Source organism: Saimiri boliviensis, chromosome 12 (assembly GCF_048565385.1).
Source record: "Saimiri boliviensis isolate mSaiBol1 chromosome 12, mSaiBol1.pri, whole genome shotgun sequence".
In the NCBI taxonomy this organism is placed as follows: Eukaryota; Metazoa; Chordata; class Mammalia; order Primates; family Cebidae; genus Saimiri; species Saimiri boliviensis.
The window spans coordinates 29,991,762-30,015,326 of record NC_133460.1 but is presented as its reverse complement, the minus strand read 5'-3'; positions in this window follow the sequence as shown (position 1 = coordinate 30,015,326).

Sequence of the window (23,565 nt, the reverse complement as noted above, 5' to 3'; positions counted from 1 at the left end):
AGGTCTTTTTATTCTGCAAGTATGATATGTTGAGAGATGCAAATGTCCTAGGCACTCATCTGCCTGGAAGATGGGTGACGTGCAGTGGTCGTGTTGGGTCAGAGGGCCTGAGTGACCAGATGTGGACTTGAGAAAAGCCTTACCACACACCAACTGAATGACTTTGCAGTGAGTTCTTAGCACCCATGAACCTCCATTTCCTCATTTGCAAAACAAGGTAGGATTCATACTTATGTTCACAATGTTATGGGAAATGAGAAAATAAATGGATATCATTTTACACAGTCTGAAATGTAATAGGATTATCAGATGTTGGTATCAATATATTTTTACCTATAGTTTTGGAATATGAGTATTGATCTAAGTTATTACATGTTATGAAGCTACGAAATATTTACTAGGGCTGTTCCCCATGAATAGACACTGCGAAGCTCCATGGGCAATAAAAAGAAACAAAGTTTGATTCACAAGCTCAAGGAATTTATTGGATGACTAGATGACATAGAAAGATAATTGTCATAGGAGAAGTAAAGTTAGTCTAGATGAAGACATCTAAAAACACTGTGCCATTGGAGGAGGAAAGGCAACTTATGTTCACCAAGTATCTGATTTGTCCCAGGCATTATGTTACAGGCTTACAAAGCATATTTCATGTAATCTTCTCAAATACAATGTGGGGTAGATTCTATTACTGTCCTCACTAATAGTTGTGAACTGAGGCTCAGAAGGGCCAAATGACTGACCAAGCAGCCCTGACTAATAGATAATAAAAGGTTTTAGGCCTGGCATCATGGCTCATGCCTGTAATCCCAGCACTTTAGGAGGCCAAGGCAGGTGGATCACCTGAGGTCAGGAGTTTAAGCCCAGCCTGGCCCATCTCTACTAAAAATACAAAAATTGGCTGGGCATGGTGGTGAGTGCCTGTAATTCCAGCGACTCACTGGAGGCTGATGCAGGAGAATTGCTTGAACCTGTGAAGTGGAGGTTGCAGTGAGCCAAGATTGTGCCACTGCACTCCAGCCTGGGCAACAGAGCAAACTTTGTCTAAAAGATAATAATAATAAGAGAGAGAGAGAGAGAGATTTTAATTCATCTGTATGACTCTTAAGTTCTGCGCTTTCTGAAATATCTCACTGACTCTAAGAAGAGAGGGTAAAGAGGAACTATGCAACTATGTATGCACTCCTTCTAGAAAGGATAACTTGTTATTTCTGCATTTTTTATTGGATAATAAGGAAACTGCAAGTAGTTCTGCAAAAGAAAAGTGTATATCATGGATTTTATTTTTTTTCTGAAATGCCAACTGTGAAAACAAAAGCACAGTTTCTTTCATCCAGTGCTGGGTGTGAACAGCATGGGTTGGACTGGAAAACTAACCAGGAGAGTTCAATTATAAAACTGTGATTCCTAATAGTTATTGTGGGGAAGCACCCAATGATAATTAATTAGAAACCAGCCCAGGATGCCTTCATGAGTAAATGAGCCATGGACATTTTCTAAACTATAGCCTCAGAATATATATTCTAGATAAAACAACAAACATGACTTACAAAAAAAAGAAATAAAGAAACAACTTTCTTTGCAAGCATAAGGAATGCACCTTTGTAGATATTAATAGAAGGTTGGGGGAAATCACCTTTACTTAGTAGTTAATGTGCCAGCTATTGTGGTGCTCAGCGTTCTGCATACACTGATTGAGTCTTAAGCAAGGCAATATTGAGATAGAATTACAAGGGACCTAGAGGAGCGAATGCTTTACCCAGACAGAATACTTGGTCTTGATGTAGTAAGAACATAAAGTTGCCAGGGAAAGCCTGCATGAAAGTGAAGACCACGGAGAGGAAACTGGGGCTGAAGATGGCATGGAGAGATAGGAAGATCAACACCTGATGAAATTGTTGTAGAGCCTGAATCCAGGTGGACCTGAAGCCAGGTTCATCCCTGGATTCCGTGGTTGTGTAAAGCCATTAACATTTTCTTTTAGGTTTAGCTAGTTTGAGTTGGAGTTGCCTCTACTTATAGCTAAAAGACTACTAATGAATGTAGAAATGAGCTTCTGGTTTATCTCCAGGGATGAGGATAATGCCAGTCATAGAGTAGATGCTCAAAGATATTATTGGAATGAGTAAGTGATATGATATGCTTAATCCTTACAAGCAATGACTCAGAAATAGGACCCACGCCTCTTGATTGCTAGCTCATTGCCCCTTCAATTACTTTACATGACCTTTGGCAATACAAAGAAAGCCTTCTGCCTTCACTACATAGAGAAGGATGATTTCTTTTTTTAAAAAAATCTCATTTTATGATTTAAAATATTCTACAAGCAATACATTAATACTTTTTAATTATAAAAGGTCCACCCACTCCACCACACTCCTACTCCATTCTCAGTTTGCTCTTGTACCCTAATAGACCTTCTTCTATGCATTTATATAAAGTTAATTAAGTTTCAAGTTGATGATAATCTTTGAAATAAAAAATAACATTTTAATTTGCTTTAAAATAACCCAAGGAATGTATGGGGGAAGGTTGAATGGGCTGAACTGATTACTGTTGAAGTAGTGTGGTGGATATGTGGAGATCTGTGACACTATTCTCTCTACTTTTGCGTGTGTTTGACATATACAAAACATACAAAAATAAAATGTTATTGTACAATGAGTGTATGTGTGAAGAATTGAAAACACAGGAACGTCAAAATAAGAATATTAAAGCATCATATTTTTAAGTGTATACTCTTGCATGTCATTCTAGAGCCTATGTCTACACACACACACACACACACACACACACATACACATAATTCTTTATTGGTATTTTATTTACCAAAATTAGATTAAAGTGTATATATTTTTATTATCTGCATTTTTGTTACTGTCATCTTTATGATTTGAGAGGGGCAGTTTTTCTCTCCATGTTTACATGTTAATATTTAATATATTTTACTTAGTAATGCCAATCTCAATTTTTCTAACCAGGTTTAACAACTCATTTATTTGTCTACAAACACCTAATACAGGAACAGTTATTTACATTTCATGTCCTTTAAAACTCATGGGATAATTAAAGCAGCTTTGTTGAGATAATTAGCATGTAATTTACCCATTTAGAGTGTAAGGTTCCATGTTTTCTAGCATATTCATAGAATTATGCAACCATCGCAACAATCTACTTTTACGATATTTTTTATCACTCTCCAAATTAGTAGTCACTCCTCATTCCCCACCTCCCTCTCCACAGCCTTGGGACACTTTCTATCTCTAGATATTTGCCTATTCTGGACCTTTTATATAGATGAAATCTTACAATATGTGGTCTTTCCTAATTGGCTTTTTTTTTTTTTTTACTTAGCATGTTGTTTTCAAGAATTGTCTATGTTATAACATGTACGGGTACTTTATTTCTTTTTTTGGCCAAATAATACTTTATTTTATGAACATCCCACATTTTGTTTATTAATTATTAGCTTAAGGGCATTTGAACATTTTCTACTTTTTAGACCTTATGGATGATATTGCTATAAACACTTGTGTTCACGATTTTGTGTGATATGTGCCTTTATGCATCTTGAGTGTGTATCCAGGTGTGAAAATTGTTGAGTAAATGGTAACCCTATATTATGCAGTTTTTAGAAACTTCCAAGTTGCATAATTTTGTGAGATATGCAGTATGTGAATTATATCTCAACAAAATGTTTTAGAAATATGTTAAATATTTTTCTTCAAGTCTTATTTTAAAATAGTTTAATCCTACTAGTGAGGTTCTTTACTGGGTTATTTATTAAATGTGCCAAAAATTGAATGAGAGTAGTTGGTTGGAACTGGAAAATTTATCATCCCTTTCTGAGTTTTGATAATTTCTAAGCTTACATGTCTTTGGTCATTCTTTGTCTGGCCCTGGGGGTGGGAAAAATTATCCTATATATACATAGACACAGACACAAAGAAAAACCTATGAAACTTTGTTTCTTTTTATCTGTGTGCCTTCTTCCTCCGTGGTAGTTACCCTGGAAATTCTAGTTGCCTCAGCCTCAACAAACTCTCATCTCCCTATCCTCAACTCAGTAAAACCACAGTTCTATGATTGAACTCTCCTTCCTTCCCACTGGAAAACCTTTATCTAGATAGTAGCTCAGGGTCAGACAATTGTAGACCTCACCTCATTTTTTTCCTTTTATTTGAATATTACAGTCCTGTGATACTGTTTTTTGTTTTTTGTTTTTTGGGTTTTTTTAAGATTTTTTTCCAGTTTCTACTTGTTTATGTAAGGAGAATACCATAGTCTATGTCCGTTTTGCCTTCTATAAATGAATACCTGAGGCTGGGTAATTTATGAAGAAAATAGGTTTATTTGGCTTATAGTTCTGCAGGCTATACAAGAAGCAGGGCACCAGCACCTCTTTTGGTAAGGGACCTCAGGAAGCTTCTATTCATGATGGGAAGCAAAGAGGAGTGAGGATTACATGGCAAGAGGAAGGAAGCGATAGAGAGACGAGGGTGGTGCCAGGCCCTTTTTGACAATCAGATGTCATAGGAACTAAGGGAGCAAGAACTCTCACTAACCGCAGGACAGCACCAAGCCTTTCATGCAGGATCTGCCCTCATAACCCAAACACCTCCCACCAGGACCCACCTCCAACTTAGGAATCCCCAATCCTGGGATTGCGGGGCGGGGGACAAATATCCAAACAGTATCAGAGAATAAATTCAGTATTTATTTAACCTTGGCTAAACACGCTACTTTGTTTTTTGAGCTGCACCTCCCCAAATGGATTTCATTTGTCACAATTGGTTTTCCTATAAACTTGGGGTAAAGAGGTCTGATAAATCATTGTTAACATAGCTGTTTTAAGTTTTAGGTATCCATTTGGGTTTCAGAGTTGTCTGTTTTTACTTGGAAAATATGCCCACAAACAAAAAATTATTCCATGAGTTTACCAGGGGAAGACGGAAGCGTATTCTGCTTAAATTGTTAAAACTCTCTTGCTAACAAATAAAAGTCATGGCTATAGGTTTATAGTGTATCACTTCTTTTTAGTGTGTAATCCCTTCCCAACAATTACATAACGATAGAACACAGGAATACTTCAGATATATTGAGGGTTCAGTTCCAGACCACTGCAATAAAGTACCTATCACAATAAAGTGAATCACAGGAATTGTTTTGTTTCCCAGGGCATATACAATTATGTTTACCCTAGATGATAGTCAGTTAACTGTGCAAGCACAGCAATGTGCATATCTTAATTTGTTACTACTTTATTGCTAAAAAATGCTTACAACTATAGCTGAGCACAGTGGTTTACACCTCCACTCCAGTACTTTGGGAGGCTGAAGTGGGAGGATCTCTTGAGGTCAGGAGTTCAGATCCAGCCTGGAAACATAGCAACCCTGTCTCTACACACACATACAAAAAATGCTAACAATTATCTGAGCCTTCAGCAAGTCAAAACCTTTTTGCTAGTGAGGCTTTGCATTGATGTTGATGGCTACTGACTGTTCAGATCTGGTCAAAGCTGCTGAAGATGGAGGTGGCTATAAAAATTTCTTAGAAAAAATAAGACAGTAATGAAGTTTGCTACATCAATTGACTATTAATTGATGGCACTTTACCCAAAGTAGAAGTTCTTTAAAAGTGGGAGTCAATCCTCTGAAACCCTGCCACTGATTTGTCAGCTAAGTTTAAGGGATATTGTAAACCTTTTGTTGCCATTTTAACAATGTTCACAGCATCTTCACTATGAGTAGATTCTCTCTCAGGAAACTTTCTTGGCCTATCCCTGAGAAGCAACTTCTCATTCGTTCAAGTTGCATCATGAGATTGCAGCAATTTGGTAACATCTTCAGACTCTACATCTAATTGTAGTTTCTTGCTATCGCCACATCTGCAGTTACTTCTTCTGTTGACGTATTGAACACCTCAAGGTCATCCATGAGGGTCAGAATCAACTTCTTGTACATTACTTCTGTTGCTGATATTTTAACATCATCCCACGAATAACAGATGTTCTCAATGGAATCTAAAATGTTGAATTATTTTCAGAAAGTTTTCAATTTAGTTTATCCAGACCCATCAAATGAATTACTATGTATGGAACCCATTGCCTTACAAAATGTACTGCTGAAATAATAAGACTTAGAAGTCATAATTACTGCTTGATCCATGGGCTGCAAATGAATGTTGTGTTAACATGATAAAAACATTAATCTGCTTGCCAAATTTCATCAGAGCGCAGATGACTAGATGCATTGACAAAAAGCAGTAATATTTTGAAAGGAATCTGTTTTCTGAGCTATAGATCTCAACAGTGGGATTAAAATATTCGGTATATTGTAAACAGACATGACGTCATCCAACATTTGTTGTTTCATTATAGAGCACAGACAAAATATATTTAGCATCTTTCTTAAAGGCCCTAAAAATTTTCAGAATGCTCAATGAGCACTGGCTTCCACTTAAACTCACCAGCTACGTTAGGCCCTTGTAAGAGAGTCTGCCTGTCCTTTTAAGCTTTAAAGACAGGCATTGACCTCTCTAGCTATGAAAGTCCTAGATGGCATCTTTTTCTAATATAAGGCTGATTTTTCTGCATTGAAAATCTGTAGTTTAGTGTAGTTACTTTAGCTATGTCTTCTGGATAACTTGCAGCTTCTCCATCAGCATTTGCTGCTTTACCTTCCACTTTGAAGGTGAAGAGTGATGTAAATGGCAGTGTAAAAGACAGCTTTTTTTCCCCTTAAGCCTCATGAACAAACCTGTGCTGATTTCTAACTGTTCTGCAGCTTCCTCATCCTTCTCAGGCTTCATAATATTGAAGAGATGTAGGGCCTTGCTCTGGATTATACTCTGACTTACAAGAGTGTAGTGGCTGATCTGAGATTATATCCAAATCACTAAAACTTTTTCCATCTCCGCAAAAATTCTGTTTCACTTTCCTGTGTTTACCGGAGTAGCAATTTTCATTTTCTCCAAGAACTTTTTCTTCACATTCATAACCTGGCCAGCTGGCACAAGAGGGCTAGCCTTCAACCTATCTTGGCTTTCGATATGCCTTTCTTTCCGAAGCTTCATCATTTCTGACTTGATTTAAAGTGAGTGATGTGAAACTCTTCCTTTTACTTCAACATTTTGAGGTCACTTTGAGGTTATTAACAAGCCTAATTTCGATATTGTCATTGTTGTGTCTCAGAGAATAAGGAGGTTTGAAGAGAAGGAGAGACATAGGGGAATGACAAATTGGTGGAGCAGTCAGAAAACACACATTTATCAATTAAGTTTGCCATCTAACAAAGGTACAGTTTGTGGTACCCAAAAACAATTACAATAGTTACACATCAAAGATCTCTGATCACAGATCACTATAACATCTATAATAATAATAAAGTTCGAAATATTGCCAGAGTTGTGAAACTGTGACACAGAAACATGATTTGAGCACATGCTGTTGGAAAAAATGGCACCAATGGACTTGCTTGACATAGGGCTGCCACTAACTTTTAATGTGAAAAAAAAAAGGCAATATCTGCAATGTGCAGTGAAGCCAGCATAAAAAAAATAATAATAAAGTGTGTGTCTTAGCCCATTTGTACTGCTATAAATAAATACCTGAGGCTGGGTAATTTATAAAGAAAAAAGTTTATTGTGTTCATGTTCTTCGGGCTATCCAAGAAGCATGGCACCAGTATTTGCTTCTGGTGAGGACCTCAGGAAGTTTTTGTTCATAGGGGAAAATGAAGGAGCGTGGGCATCAATAGCAGGAGAGAAGGAAAACAGAAAGAGGAGGAGGTGTCAGGCTCTCTTCAACAACCAGTTCTCATGGGAACTATTAGAGCAAAAACTCACTAGTTACTGCTAGATGGCACCAAGCCTCTTATGAGGAATTCACCCCCATGATACCAACACCTCTCACCAAGCCCCCCTTCCAACACAGTGAATCAAATTTGAACATGAGATTTACAGGGGACAAATACCCCAACTATATCAGTATGCTTGTATTTTGTCTGAAACTCTTATGGTGTTGCTACCTGTGCACTATGCAAGGAGAGGGTCAGGTATTATTTTTCCTCGTCTTTCCAGTTTCTGGATTTTTCCTGACATAAAGTAGGTAGTAAGTTACTGTAAATGTTGAATAAGTGGCTGTTAAGAATAAAAGATTATATAAATGTCCCAGATCTTCCTCAAAAACCTTTCCTCAAAAACTCTTCAGAGCTTTCTAAAATGATAAAAGACACATTTTACCAAACCTCGTATTAAAGGAAGAAGGGACAAAGATGAGACACAGAGGGATATGCAGCCAAGACCAATATAAAAATAACTCTAAGTTTAGTCAACAGTTGAGTTTTTTTTCTCCTGAGATCAGGGGTGCTGAGTTCCCATGAGTCCAGCATAGTGAGACCTAATTGAAATGGATGTAAGCTCAGAAAATCATTTTATTTTGGAAGTAAAAGAAATTGCTCCAGAAGTGACATGCTCCTCAATATTTAACACTTAACATGGCTTCCTCCTCTGCTCAAATTGAGCACAAATGTGGATTTTTTCCAGTATGGGCTATATAACATGGTGAATTTAACAAATATGGTGGAGTAGGAAGCTCCAGGTCTCCACCCATCCAGAAAGACAATAAAAAACATGGAAAAAAAAAACCTGTCAGAATTAACTTGCAGAATTCACTCTGTAATGGAGTCGAACATTAGAGTAATCAGGGGAAAGTTTAATAAAGAAGTAAGTGTCTGCTTTATAGTAAGAGAAACTTGTGGCATTTTAAATTACCCACCTACCACCCTACCACTCCACAGAATACCAAGAATCATGTAAATGGCAGTGTAAATTCCTGGTGCAAGTTACAAGTGCCACAAATAGCAACATAGCCCTTATTCTTTAAAAAAATGCAAAAAAGTTATGCACTGTAACCTATCTGTGCTTCTCTTAAAACTTACACAAGGACATGTCTTTGTTTTGCCCAACCAAAAGACTTCCCAGGGCAGGGGCAGTGCCTTGAGAATCTTTTGGTGAAGTGAAAGTATTGGCTTTCAGCAGCCTGTGGTAAGGGAGAAGAATCAGAACAAGCAGTATGCAGACCAGAACACCAGCAAAAGAAGGGGCTGGGAAATAAAATATGTGCAGGAATGAGGGCTTTATACAAGGTTCCTGTGTACAATGGAGAATCAAGAATGCCAAGGTCATTCTCAGGATGGATGGATGTTCAAAAAGTACTAAGACCTTAAGATTTCACCTCTGGCTGATATTCAGGCTCAATGTAAGCAAAAAGCAAAGGTTAAGGTAGAGTTATAAATGTTTTGACTAACCATTGAAGAAGTACCCTAATGAAGAGGCAATCTACAATTACTTGGATAGGTGGTTTGTTTGTTTGTTTTCTTGGGTCCAGGTACTTAAAAAAACATTGTCAAAATACCATATATGACATGAAACATATACTTTAGAAGAATAGTGTAGGATAGTCATTAACAAATAATAACTCCCATAGAACAGGAACACACACCCAGGTGGCAGAAAGAATATTCTAAATTTGCCATAGTAAACATTTAGAAAGTTTAGCATTCAGCAAAAAATTATCAGGCATGCAAAGAAACAAGGAAGTATGTCACATTCAAAAGTAAAATAAGAAATTAATAGAAAGTGCCTCTGAGGAAGCACAGATATTGGACTTACTAGACAATGACTACATTAAACCTGTTTGAAAGTCAAAAGAAACCATGAACAAAGAATGAATGGAAACTAGAAGAACAATGTCTCGCTAAACAGAGAATATCAATAAAGATATAAAAACTCTAAAAAAATGAACCAAGTAGCAGTTCTGGCACCGAAATTATAATAACTGAAATATTTACTAGAATGGTTCATAATAAACTTGAGACAGGAGAAGGAAGGAAGAATCAGTAAACATGAGAAGTCAGTTGAGATTATCAGTCAGAAGCAGAAAGTAAAAAGAAAGGGAAATAAAAGAGCACAAGAGACATATGAGACACCATAAACCATAGGAACACACTCTTGATGAGACTCAGAGGAAGAGGAGAGAGTAAAAAAGGAAAAAGACTCTTTGAAAAAGTGCTGGTCAGAAATTTGACAGACATGAATATACAGTTCAAAAAACCTAATGAGCTGCATACCAGATGAACTCAGAAATATTCAAAAATTACAATCAACTTGCCAAAACTAAAGACAAAGATAAATTCTTGGAAGCAGCAAGACAGAAGCAACTGTCATATACAGAAATCCTTAATAAGATTAAGAACTAAATTATTTTCAGAAACAATAGAAGACAGTTGGTAATGGGATCATATATTTAAAATACTAAAAGAAAATGAAAAACCTGTCAACTAAGAATTCTATATCTACCAAACTATACTTTTAAAATAAATAAGAAATTAAGATAGTCCCTTATTAAAAAATAATTAAGGCATTCATTACTAGCATGCCTACACAACAAGAAACACTAAAATAAAAGTCTCCGTTAGGTTGAAATAAAGATATTTAACAGAATCTTAAATAGAATCTTAAATAGTCTGCCATTGCTGAGGTAGCCCGCCATTGCCGAGGCAACCTGCCATTACAGAGAGATTCTGTCATTACAGAGGTGGGCCACCAATGCCGAGACAGTTCTAACTACACCCATATAAACAGGACTGCAGTGAAGTTCACACAGCAGCTGGGCAGAGCTCAAAGTGGCTCAGCAAAGCCTCTGCAGGCAGACAGTGACTAGGCTGCCTCCTTGCTAGGCAGGGCAGCCCTGAAAAAAAAAAAAGGCAGCAGCACAATGGGAACTCACAAATAAAGTCCTAACTCCCTGGGACAGAGCACCTGGAAAAAAAGGGGAGTTAGGAGTTCTGCTGCAGCAGGCCTAAACGTACCTGCCCAGCAGCTCTGAATGAACAACAGAGCTCACAGTTGAGCACTTGAGCTCCTATAAAGGACAGACTATCTCCTCAAGCAGCTCCCTGACCCCCATATATCCAAAGAGTCACTTCATAAAGGAGAGATCAGACTGACATTTGGGAGGTATCCTTCTAGGACGAAGATAGTAGAAGAAGAAACCGGTAGCACTCCTTACTGTTCTGCAGCTGCTGCAGGTGATCCCCAGGCAAGCAGGGCCTGGAGCGGACCTCAGCAGCTCTACAGCAGAGGGGCCAGACTGTTAGAAGGAAAACTAAGAAACAGAAATAACTTCATCGTCAACAAACTGGACGTCCACTCAGAGATCCAATCTGAAAGTCAGCAACTACAAAGATGACAGGTGGATAAAGCCACAAAGATGGGAAGAAACCAGTGCAGAAAGGATGAAAACACATGAAACCAGAACACTTCTCCTCCTACAAGGGATCACAACTCCTTACGAGCAAGGGAACAAGGCTGGATGGAGAATGAGTGTGATGAAATGACAGAATCAGATTTCAGAAGGTGGGTAATAAGAAACTTCTGTGATCTAAAAGAACATATTCTAACCCAATGCAAAAAAAAACTAAGAATTGTTGAAAAAAGACTTGACGAAATGCTAATGAGAATGGACAACTTAGAGAGGAATATAAGTGAATTGATGGAGCTAAAAAACATAACACAAGAACTTCATGAAGCATGCACAAGTTTCAACAGCTGAATTGACCAAGCAGAAGAAAGGATATCAGAGGCCGAAGATCAACTCAATGAAATAAAGTGAGAAGGCAGGATTAGAGGAAAAAGGGTAAAAAGTAATGAATAAAGTCTACAAGAAATGTGGGACTATGTAAAAAGACCTAATCTACATTTGATAGGTGTACCTGAATGTGACGAAGAGAATGAATCCAAGCTGCAAAATACTCTTCCAGATATTATCCAGGAAAACTTTCCCAACCCAGCAAGGCAGGCCAATATTCAAGTCCAGGAAATACAGAGAACACCACAAAGATATTCCTCAAGAAGAGCAACCCTAAGGCACATAATCGTCAGATTCACCAGGGTTGAAAAGAGGAGAAAATGCTAAAGGCAGCCAGAGAGATAGGTTGGGTTACCCATAAAGGGAAGCCCAACAAACTCACAGCAGATCTCTCAGCAGAAAGCCTACAAGCCAGAAGAGAGTGGGGACCAATATTCAACATCCTTAAAGAAAAGAACTTTCAACCCAGAATTGCATATCCAGCCAAACTAAGCTTCATAAGTGAAGGAAAAATAAAATCCTTTGTGAATAAGCAAGTACTCAGAGATTTTGTCACCACCAGGCCTGCTTTACAAGAGCTCTTGAAAGAGGCTCTACACATAGGAAGGAACAACCAGTACCAGCCACTCCAAAAATAAACCAAATGTTAAAAAGCATCAGCACGATGAAGAATCTATGTCAACTCATGGGCAAAACAGACAGATAGCATCAAAATGGCAGTATCAAATTCACACATAACAATATTAACCCTAAGTGTAAATGGACTAAACACTCCAATCAAAAAACACAGACTGGCAAACTGGATAAAAAGCCAAAACCCATCAGTGTGCTGTATCCAGGAAACGCATCTCACATGCAAGGATACACAAAGGCTCAAAATAAAGGGCTGGAGGAAGATTTACCAAGCAAATGGAGAGCAAAAAAAAGGAGGAGTTGCAATTCTTGTCTCTGATAAAATAGGCTTTAAAGCAACAAAGATCAAAAGAGACAAAGAAGGACACTACATAATGGTAAAAGGATCAATGCAACAAGAAGAGCTAATGATCCTAAATATATACGCACCCAATACAGGAGCACCCAGATACATAAGGCAAGTTCTTAATGACTTTTGAAGAGACGTAGACTCCCATACAGTAATAGTGGGAGACTTTAACACCCATTGTCAATATTAGACAAATCAACCAGACAGAAAATTAACAAGCATATTCAGGACTTGAACTCCCACCTGCAAAAACCTAATGGATATTTACAGAACTCTCCACCCCAAATTCACAGAATATACATTCTTCTCAGCACCACATCACACCTACTCTAAAATAGACAACATAATTGGAAGCAAATCACTCCTCAGCAAATGCAAAAGAACAGAAATCATAACAAACAGTCTCTCAGACCACACTGCAGTCAAGTTAGATCTCAGAATTCAGAAACTAACTCAGAACTGCACAGCCTCATGGAAACGGAACAACTTGCTCTTGAATGTTGACTGGATAAACAATGAAATGAAGACAGAAATAAAGATGTTCCTCAAAACCAATGAGAATGAAGACACAACATACCAGAATCTCTGGGACACATTTAAAGCAGTCTCTAGAGGAAAATATATAGCAATAAGTGCATACATGAGAAGAAAGGAGAGATCTAAAATTGACACCCTATCATCAAAATTGAAAGAGTTAGAGGAGTAAGATAAAAAAAAAAAACTCAAAACCTAGAAGACAAGAAATAACTAAGATCAGAGCAGAACTGAAGGAGATAGAGACACAAAAAACCCTTCAAAAAATCAATAAATCCAGAAGCTGTTTTTTCGAAAAGATCAACAAAATAGACCACTAGCCAGATTAATAAAAAAGAAAAGAGAGAATAACCAAATTGACGCAATAAAAAATAATAAAGAGGATATCACCACAGATTCCACAGAAATTCAAACCATCATCAGAGATTATTACAAACATCTCTATGCACATAAACTAGTAAATGTGGATGAAATGGATAAATTCCTGGACACTTGCTTCCTCCCAAGCCTAAACCAAGAAGAAGTCGAAACCCTGAATAGACCAATAACAAGGTCAGAAGTTGAAGCAGCAATTAAGAGCCTACCACCCAAAAAAAGTCCAGGTCCAGACAGGTTCTCAGCTGAATTCTACCAGACATACAAAGGGGAGCTGATATCATTCCTTCTGAAACTATTCCAAAAAATCCAAAAAGAGGGGATCCTTTCCAAATCATTTTATGAGACCATCATCCTGATAGCAAAACCCAGCAGAGACTCAACAAAAAAAGAAAACTTCAGGCCAATATCCATGATGAACATAGATGCAAAAATCTTCAATAATATACCAGCAAGCTGATTGCAACAGCACATCAAAAAGCTTATCCACCATGATCAAATAGGATTCATCCTGGGGATACAAGGCTGGTTCAACATACGCAAGTCTATAAATGTAATTCACCACATAAACAGAACCAAAGACAAAAACCACATGATTATCTCAATTGGTGCAGACAAAGCCTTTGACAAAATTCAACAGCCCTTTATGCTAAAAACCCTCAATAAACTAGGCATTGACGGAATGTATCCCAAAATAATAAAAGCTATTTATGACAAACCCACAGACAATATAATACTGAATGGGCAAAAACTGGAAGCATTCCCTTTGAAATCTGGCACTAGACAAGGATGCCCTTTTTCACCACTCCTATTCAATATAGTACTGAAAGTCCTAGTCATAGCAATGAGGCAAGAAAAAGAAACCAAAGGGTATTCAAATAGGAAAGGAGGAAGTCAAATTGTCTCTATTTGCAGACGACATAATTGTATATCTAGAAGACCCCAGCATCTCAGCCCAAAATCTCCTGAAACTGATAAGCAACTTCAGCAAAGTCTCAGGATACAAATTCAATGTGTAAAAATCACAAGCATTCCTATACACCAGTAACAGACTTAAAGAGAGCCAAACCAAGAACAAACTGCCATTCACAATTGCTACAAAGAGAATAAAATACCTAGGAATACAAGTAACACAAGATATAAAGGACCTCTTCAAGGAGAACTACAAACCACTGCTCAAGGAAATAAGAGAGGGCACAAACAGATGGAGAAACATTCCATGTTCATGGTTAGGAAGAATCAATATCGTGAAAATGGCCATACTGCCCAAAGTAATTTGCAGATTCAACGCTATCCCCATCAAGCCACTGATGACCTTCTTCACAGAACTGGAAAAAAACACCTTAAACTTCACATGGAAACAGAGGAGAGCCCGCATAGCCAAGTCAATTCTAAGCAAAAAGAACAAAGCAGTAGGCATCACACTACTGGAATTCAAACTATGCTACAAGGCTACAGTAATCAAAACAGCATGGTGCTGGTACCAAAACAGAGATATAGACCAATGGAACAGAACAGAGGCCTTGGAGGCAGCATAGCATATCTAAAACCATCCGATCTTTGACAAACCTGACAAAAACAAGCAATGGGGAAAGGATTTCCTGTTTAATAAATGGTATTGGGAAAACTGGCTAGCCATGTACAGAAAGCAGAAACTGGACCCCTTCCTGACACTTTACACTAAAATTAACTCCAGATGTATTAAAGACTTAAACATAAGACCTAACACCATAAAAACCCTAGAAGAAAATCTAGACAAAACCATTCAGGACATAGGCATAGGCAAGGACTTCATGACCAAAACACCAAAAGCATTGGCAACAAAAGCCAAAATAGACACATGGGACCTAATCAAACTCCACGGCTTCTGCACAGCAAAAGAAACAGTCATTAGAGTGAATCGGCAACCAACGGAATGGGAAAATATTTTTGCAGTTTACCCATCTGACAAAGGGCTGATATCCAAAATTTACAAAGAACTAAAACAGATTTAGGAGGAAAAAAAACAAACAAAGCCATTCAAAAGTGGGCAAAGGATATGAACAGACACTTTAGAAAAGAAGACATACATGAGGCCAACAAACATGAAAAAATGCTCATCATCGCTGGCCATTAGAGAAAGTCAAATCAAAACCACATTGAGATACCATCTCATGCCATTTAGAATGGCGATCATTAAAACATCTGGATGCACAGATGCTGGAGAGGATGTGGAGAAATAGGAACACTTTTACACTGTTGATGGGAGTGTAAATTAGTTCAACCATTGTGGAAGACAGTGTGGTGATTTTTCAAGGACCTAGAAATAGAAATTCCATTTGACCCAGCAATCCCATTACTGGGTATATATCCAAAGGATTACAAATCGTTCTATTATAAGGACACATGCACACGAAGGTTCATTGCAGCACTGTTTACAATAGCAAAGACCTGGGACCAACCCAAATGCCCATCGATGATAGACTGGACAGGGAAAATGTGGCACATATACACCATGGAATATTACACAGCCATCAAAAACAACGAGTCCATGTCCTTTGTAGGGACATGGATGAACGTGGAAACCATCATTCTCAGCAAACTGACACAAGAGCAGAAAATCAAACACCACATGTTCTCACTCATAGGTGGGTGTTGACCAATGAGAACACATGGACACAGGGAGGGGAGCACTACACACTGGGTTCTGTAGGGGGGAAATAGGGGAGTTGGGGGGAGATAGCATGGGGAGAAATGCCGGATATAGGTGAAGGGGAGGAAGGCAGCAAATCACACTGCCACATGTATACCTATGCAACAATCTTGCATGTTCTTCACATGTACCCCAAAACCTAAAATGCAATAAAAAATAAAAGAAAATAAAATAAAAAAGAAAGAGATTAATATTTGCCAGAGTCTTGGAGGAGAGAGAAATAGAAAGTGACTGCTTAATCAATATGAGATTTCCTTTTGGAATGATAAAATGCTTTGGAGGCAAATAGGGTTGGTCATTGAACACTGAATGTTCCAAGTGCCACTAAATTGTTTATTTTAAACTGCTGAAATTTTTGTTGTACAAATTTCACTTCTACTAAAATAAAACAGCATCACACTTTCTCCCAACTTGTAGGCTGTAACTTTTAATGTTAAATTAGTTTATTTCTGCATCCCTTTCAGCAAAAACATTTAGAAAAGCACAAAATACTCTGCACACATCATATAATCACATATATCTGACCATATATAAAATCATTGGGTTTATATTCACAACACACTTCATCCTATTTACAGCATACTTCACTGGTATAGCAGCAGATATTGATGACTCATTTACCAGAGTAAAAAAGGCACAGATATTTATGAGTATTGTCATTTTCATATGGTTCCTCAATGTCTACAGTATACATTTTATATATTACTTACTAAGCTGTTTAACACCTGGTCTCTGTCACTCCTGGTTGTCATCTGTCATTCACTCATTATGGTTCTGCTTCAGTCACATGCCTCCTACAGTTACCTAAATACAATCGATTGTGGGAATGCTCATGTTTCTATCTTAAATGTTTGTGTTTCCTATGAAGACATGGGAACAGTTACACAAGTGTCAAGATTTGGGTCAAGCCTTTGCTCCTTTGGAAGACTGTTCTAGTCACATATCAGCAGAGGAAATAAACTGCCACTTCTTTATGTTTAAAAGTCCTAGTTACTCAAAAGTCAATGCCTGGACTAGCAGCATTAGCATCATGTGAAAGCTTATTACAAATTCAGAATCTTATTACTCTTCTTAGAGCTACAAAACCAGATCCTGTATTTTATGAAGAATCCCAAATAACATGTGCACATTAGCATTTTGGAAGTACACAATGCAGACCTCTAATTTTATGCTCACATCACTACATCATTCTCTTTATTACTCTGTATGAACTTCAGACTGCTAAGCTCCCTGAGGCTAGGAAACCTGTTATATGCATCATTGCATCCACACATGAACAGTTCCGGGCTCACATCCTTTCTCAGAAAATATTTTCCCAATTAGTAAAGAAATAAAGTGATTTCTACATCTTCCGAAGAACTTCCTTCTGCAAGTAAACCACCAAGACGCTTGGTTGGGAAAATCTTAGAGTTCAAGCTCAGCTATCTGTAAGTTTTCCACAACATAATTTAAACAGCATCAGAAAGCTAATAAATCTAACAGAGTAATGAGAAGGAAATGACAACAGAAGCCAGGCTTCTTTTGCTACCCTAGAGCAGAGGATAATTTGACAGTTCAGTGGCCTCTGTTTGCCAAAATGTTTCCATGGCCCATTTCTCATTATGAAAAGTGGCCTAGAGGGGAGGCATGTCACTCTGTTTGGGTGACAGAGGACCATGCGGGAAAGTACAGCTAAGCATGTTTGCTGCTGGGCTTGGCAGACACTGAATGACAGGAGGTGTTGGGAGGGTTCCCTATTCAAAGGTTTCTTTCAACTCCACATAATGTGCTCAAGCCTTAACAAAAACACATCACTGGAAATGTCCTTCTGCTACTCTGGGATCACCCTTTCTCCTTTTTCTGCTTTGTTCAAATATCTATCATCACAATTAAAAAGATAGTTAAGGCACAATCCTGCCCTTAAAAAATATTCAGTGCTGTGATAAAGATGCGTGTAGGCAAATCATTGGAAGCATACTTAGCCAAGCATTATGGTGGAGGTGTATTCAGGGAGATAGAGAGGGGCATGTAGTTAAATAATGCCATTAGGGAAGATAAAGAGGGATGGAGAAGGGGGAATGGGGAAGTGGAAGGTAGGTGGGTAAACAATCCTTATTAAGAGAGCCTTATGTAATTTACTAAGCTGTTTGGACTCTATTCTCTGTGTGGTGTTTCTCATAGTTTTATTATTTTGAAACACAGCAAGAAATATGCTTTATTTCATGACTTAATAGACATGCATATAGTTAAAGCAAAAGTTACATGAAATAATATTCAATAACATTAGGCATCATTAACTCCTGTAATATCCATTATATTCTATTTTATGTTTTCATTGCTGTACTCATTCTGATTTTCTCTCAGTGTCGGAAGACCTATACTAGACAGTGAGTATCCTCATCTTGCTGTAGATCTCAAAGAAAAGCTGTGACATTTCCTCTATGATTTTTATAGATTACCTTCTTAGATCAAGGAAGTTGTCTTCTGATTACAGTTTAGTATTTTTTTTTAAATAAATGAATGTTAAATTTCATCACACTTTATTGAGGTGATAATTGTTTCCATTAATTTAGTAATGTGCATATTAAATTGTTCTAACATCTAAAAAACTTGTGTTCATGTGATAAACTTTATTTTGGCATGATATATTATCCTTTTTATGTATTTCTGGGTTTAGTTTGCTACTATTTGTTTAAAACTTTTCAAAATTTATATAAAGGAAAATTTACCATATTTTATGTACAGTTTTATGAGTTTTGACAAATGTATAGAGTTGAGTAAACGAAAATCACATGTCAAAAAATAATAGAGGAGTGATGTTAGCAACATGTTGGAATAGGAAACTCCTTACCCTCCCTCCAGACAATGAAACAAACATCTATTCACAGCTCACTTTTCTCTGAGAGAAAGTCAGAGACCAGTTGAGTGACTCCTACACACTGGACAATCAAAACATTCACATAGAAAGAGTAGTAAAAGATGAAGCACACTTGGGCACAGACCCCCACCCCACACATTGCTCCATAAAATCAGGAAAGGAATTCCCAACACCCAGATTCTTCCTGTGGATAGGAGGATTTCAGACCTCACATACAGTGCACCAATTCTCAGGTTTGGGGAATTTGGTTCCTAATTCACCAACTCTGAGAGCAAATGGAATTAGACATACATGAGTTTCTCAAAACCATATTAAAATAAGTGGCAGTTTTACATAAGCATGCAAGCACTTCCAAGGGCTTCATCCCCTAGGAACAGTGCAGAGAGAGCACATAAAAATTCAGCCCCTTGTTTTTTCCATGAAATGGTTTATGACACACTTTCTCAGTGGGCACTTGGTTAACTGGCTTCTAACTAGTTTGCATCACAGAATTAAAGGGCAGAAAAACATTAGCTAATCAGCAGCTGAAGAAGCAGATTGTCACTTCTCAGGGCTACTCCCTCAGCTTACTCCCTTAGCCTACTCCCAGGTTATAACTCCAAGACTATTAATTCAACTTGGAAGAAGTTTGTCCACATAGTGAGCACTCAGATTCTTGTAGCTTCCACTGAGATACTATATCCTAAACCTCCTTGCTCTGGGAGCAGCGGAGGGTAAATATATGTGAGTATTTCTAGACCACAGGAAAAAAAAATGGCAGTTTTTATATGGCATGTAAGCACTTTCAGGGCTTCATCTCTGAGAAGCAGTGCAAAAAGGGGGTTTTAAAATACAACCTCTTGTTTTTCCCAGATGGGATTTATGGCATGCATTAAATGTCTATAGTTATACATCTACTTTTCAAAAGATTCCTTCCTAAACCTCCTAGCTCTTGGATCAAAAAAGATTAAGTATCCATGAATCTCCTTAGATCACAAAATAAAGCAGTTTTAAATGAATGCATAAACACCTCTAGGGAATACACTTCCTTTGGAGCTGTGCAGAAAAGAAGTAGAAACACGTAACTTTATTTATTTATTTATTTTTTTTTGGACAGGGCTTACTGTACACACTTTCAGTGGCACCTTAAAAGTCTAGCTTGTAAGGAACTTGCATTGGGGAGCTAATGAGCAAAAAGAAAATTTTAAAAAGCTATCTGGCAGCCAGAACCAGAGCTTGGGACTTTATGAACCTTCTATGTGGCCTGCCTCAGTAATAAATCCAGGTCTACTTATTCCTCCTGCAAGGAGTTTGGTCATGCAGTGACTGCCATACCTTCTACACCTCTCACTCAAGGGACTATCTCCTTGACAACTTAAACCTCAGAACCAATGGGAATTTGAATTCTTAAGTGACCCCAGATCAACAAAAGTAAACAGTTGAATGTACCATGGGACCAATTCCAATAGCTATTGCCCTAGTATCAGAGGGTACAGCCTGAACATGAGTACAAACATGTGCCACAGATTTTTCCCATAGCTTAGTGCAGAGACACTGGGAGATAAACACCCACGCTAAGCTTCAAAATGAAGATAGAAGTAACTGAAACTCACATTCAATACCCCAACTCTTTAAGCTACAGTATAGAGTCTGGCACTTACCTCACAAGTCTAAAGGTAGTTACAGAATATGTCACATGCTAAGCTGCAGAGGGTTACTAAAAACAGACAGCAGTCTGTACAAACAAAGATCTGAGAAGCACCATAAAATATCTGGCTGGATGAATTATGATTCTTCTCTTACACAGGCCAGTCTGACAAGAATAAGGGAGGTAGTTGTCTCATGTGATGAAACCAACAGAGGTAGTCAAGAGAAAATGAAGAAACAGGGCAAAATATTCCAAGTAAAAGAACAAGTAAGTCTTCAAAAATTTACCCAAGTAAATTAGGGATTTACTCAACAGGAAATTGAAAATGATGTTTGTAAAAATGCTCACTAACATTAGGAGAACTATGCAAGAACAAACTGAGAATTAATAGTTAGAAAGTATAAAGAAGTACCAAACAGAAATCATAAAATTGAAGAGTACTATAATTGAGTTGAAAAATTAATAAAGGGGTTCAAGATAATCATGTCTAGATTAAGAAGAGGAAAGGATTAATGAACCCAAAGACTTGTCTCTGAAAATCATGTGACAAAGAGCAAAAAAAAAAGTACAATAAAAAATACTGAGTTTAAGAAATATATGGGATGTAACCAAACATTACAATGCATGCAACATTGATGTTTCAGAAGGAGAAGCAACAAAGAAAAAAAAAAAAAAAACATTTAAAATATAATCATAGAAAACTTCCTAAGCCTGAAAAAGGAAGTAAAAATTAAGATCAAGGAAGCTCAAAGGACACCAAGTAAGATGAATATAAAGAAACCCACACACAAAAAATGTCATAATCAAATTGTCTTTGTTAAAGACAGAGAGAGTTTAGAAACCAGTGTGAGTAAAGTGAATTGTTTCATTGAAAGAAACCATGCTAAGACCATCAGTGGATTTGTTTCAGTAGAAACTACAGGCCAGAATGAGGTGGGATGATACGCTCAAAATTCTGAGAATAAAAATTATGAACCAAGAATATTATACCTAGCAACTATGTCTTTCAAAAATAAATGGTGATAAAGACTACTAGAAAAACAAAATTTGAGTTTATCACCAAATTTAACATTACAAGAAATGTTTCTTTAACATTTCAAATTTAACATTTCAAGAATGGGATTTCTTTAAGCTAAAGGAAGAAGACACTAATTAGTAACATAACATTTATAAAAGTATAAATATAACCCATAAAAATATGTACATTGTCAAATCCAGAATTGTAATGGTTATAAGTAAATCATTTAAATGTCTAGTATAAAGGTTAAAAGATAAAACCATTAAAAACAAAAGTTACAGTAATTTGTTAGGAATACAACTTTTAAAGACAAATTGTGACATCCAAAACACAAAATGAGAGAGGAGGGTTAGTAAAATTGTGAAGTTTATGTATGTAATCAAAGTTAAAATGTTATCAGCTCAGTATAGCCAGTTGTAATTATAGTACCTTTAATTTAAGCCTCAGGGTAGCTAAAAATCAAATCCTGTAACATATACACAAAAGATAAAAAGATTCAAAGCATGTCATTACAGGAAGCCATCAAACCACAAAAGAAGAAAGGAATAGAGAAAGAAATAAAGGATCTACAAGAAAACCAGAGCACAATATATAAAAAGACACTAATAAGTATTTACCTATCAATAATCACTTTAAATACAAATGGATTAAATTCCTCAATAAAGCAGCATAGAGAAGCTGAATAAATTTTAGAAAAGATCCAACTATATGTTGCCTACATATGACCTACTTCACCTGTAAGGAAATTCATAGATTAAAAGCAAAGGAATGGAAAAGTTATTTCATGCAAATAGAAAAAATAGAAAGAAGGAGTAGTTATACTTATTCAAACAAAATAGACTTTAGGTCAAAATTGTAAAAAGAGACAGACAGTCATTATAGAGTGATAAAGTGGTGAAGTCATTAAAAGTATATAACAACTGCAGATATATATCTACCCAATATCAGAGCATCTAAATATATAAAACAAATATTAAGAGACTCTAAGAGAGATATAAACTGCCACACAATAATAGTGGCAAATATCAATAACCCACTTTCAACACTGGACAGATCATCCATGCAATACAATACATAGCACTAGACATGTCATTGAGATAGAAAGTCAGCAAATGACATTGGACTTAAAGGGATTTTAGAACATTTAAACCTAACAAATACCTACAGAATATTCTGCCCAACAGCTGTGGACTATACCTTCTCATGAGCACATGGAACATACTCCAAGACAGACCATATGGTAGGTCACAAAGAAGTCTCAAAAAATTGTTTAAAAATCAAAATTATATTATTTTTCTCAGACTGCAACAAAATAAAAGTAGAAATCAATACCAAGAGGAACTCGGTAAATTATACAAATACATGTAAGTTAAACAACATGCTACTGAAAAATCTTTGGGTCAATGACAAAATTAGAATGAAATTTTAAATTTTTTGGAAAATGAATACAAATGAAAACACGATACATTAAATACTCTGTGGTATAGCAAAAACAGTCTGAAAGGGAAGGTTATAGTGTTAAATGTCCACATCAAAAATATAGAAAGATTACACATTAATAATCTAATGCTGCACTTCAAGAAACTAGGAAAACAAGAACCAAACTCAAAGCTAGTGCAAGAATAGGAATAACAATGATCAGATCAGAAATAAATGAAATTGAAAAAAAATACAAAGGATCAACAAATGAAAAGTTGGTTCTTTGAAAAGACAAAGAAAAATGATATACCACTAGCTAGACAGACCAAGAAAAGAAGAGATAATATCCAAATAAATATAGTCAGAAATGAAAAAGGAGACATTGTAACTGATACTATAGAAATACAAAGA